Consider the following 1,955-nt stretch of genomic DNA (forward strand, 5'->3'; position numbering starts at 1 on the left):
GAGAGAGAGAGAGAGAGAGAGAGAGAGAGAGAGAGAGAGAGAGAGAGAGAGAGAGAATCAGCAGAGGCCAGATTTCAAACACCCTGATGCAAATGTTATCAATTCAACGGTGGTTAGGGGCTTACCGCTCCCCCATAGTAAGGCGGCATTTAGAAGAGAGGAAGAGGCTGTTTTAGAAGATGAAAACTAAAGCAAGGAGGTATTTTTGGTATCGTTTTAATCACAAAATAGCACGAATGTGGTCTGTGCCTGCGTTCTGCACAAACGTCGATTTCAATACCACTGAACGCTAGTTTGAAAATTTCCATTTTTGTAATTTGCTTCTCTTTGTTAGGCCAAGGCTTGAGGGAAACCTGGCAGCGTCCCCAAGCCTGGCACGGGTTCGCCTCAGACTCACTCGGCTGCTCGGGAGGCGGAGCGCGTGGCACTGGACCCGGCGGGCGGAGCCAGGCCAGCGCGGCCCTGCATAGCGACTACCACCAGGGCGTCTGGCGCCACCTACCGGCGACCGGGCAAGCGCCAGGGCGCCCCCAAACAAAGCTGGACCTGGCCCCAGACGCTAGACTCTATAGCAGTTCCGTCCCCAAATCATAGTCTGCCCTGCTCAGGAGCTCCGTTCTGAAGGAGAAAAGATCCCATGTTGAGTGTTCTGCTATACGTAGAAGTAGAAGTCGATCTTACCGCTTTATGTAAATCCCAACTGAGGACAAAGGTGGTGTGTACCAGTAGCGAATAGTGTGTGCTCAGACAATTACAGATTGAAGACATAGATGAATGAACCAACCAACCTATCAAGGAATGAAACCAGCCTACCAAAGGACAGAAAGCTAAGCTAAGGGTTTTTTTATGTTTTTTTCAGATGTATTTGTTTGTCAGATGTTTTGTCGATGGCTAGTCAATTCTGCAAAAAATCCTTCACTGCGCAGACTTGTACAGTTAGCGGCCTCTCTTTGATGTGCGCAGCAGAAAATGACAACTGCCAGTTTTCACCGCCTCCTTTTACAGATGAGTAAAAGCAGGTCTTTAGAAGGTTAAATGCCTTTTCCCATGTTGGTTTGTGGGCTATAGACCCAGTACGGACCTACATTTTTCTGACCTGTTTGGTATTTATTTTGCAAGGCAAGAGAATCATTTTGTCTTTCTGTAGACTAGCCTGCCCTGACACATATTCTTATCTGACTGGCTCAAGGAGGGAGTTGGCTCCACTATCTGTAGTTGATCCCTGAGCTTCTGTCCCAAAGCAGCTCAACCAGTTTTTGCACCAAAACTCTAGTGTTCCTGAGAGCCGATGGCAACTCATCTAAACGTATGGGTCTGTTTCTTAGAGCCTGAAGCCCAGCTTAAGTTCGTGAGCTATAGGCAGGTGTGGTTTTGTTTTGTTTTTTTCTAATCGACACAGGTGTCCTATATCCAATCTACCACCTCGCTACGCCGAGGTGTGTAACGTGCAGCTATTGAGTTTCCCAATGACAGTTCTATGTGACGATAGTATGTATCACTTGAAAGAGAATTTTGCTGTACAAGTGGACACCCAGATTCTAGATTAAAGGGTGAACATCTCTCCAGCATGGGGTTCTGTCTTCATCATGTCAGGTAACTATGATTCTGGGAAGGCTGGGATCCAAAGCTCCAAATTCCAATCACAACGCACTGATCAAGTGGAAATCACAGTGTCATGGCCTCTGAAAGGATGGAACTATATCCTGAGTGTCCATTGTGGTAGTAATAATAGCTTCACACGAGTATCGAGTACTTTCTACATTCCAGGCTCTGGGCTAACCACATGATGTGTCTAATCTAATCCGTCTTCACAAAAGCCCTGTGTGGGTTTCCATTATTATCCCCAGTTTTCAGAACGAGAGAAGGAAAGTTCAGAGTCTAAGATGCTCTCCTCAAATGACAGTTCCCAATGGTGAGGTTAGCACCGGGACTCCTGACGCGGCTCCCACCAGTTA

This window comes from Microtus ochrogaster, chromosome 10 (genome assembly GCF_000317375.1).
Source record: "Microtus ochrogaster isolate Prairie Vole_2 chromosome 10, MicOch1.0, whole genome shotgun sequence".
NCBI lineage: Eukaryota > Metazoa > Chordata > Mammalia > Rodentia > Cricetidae > Microtus > Microtus ochrogaster.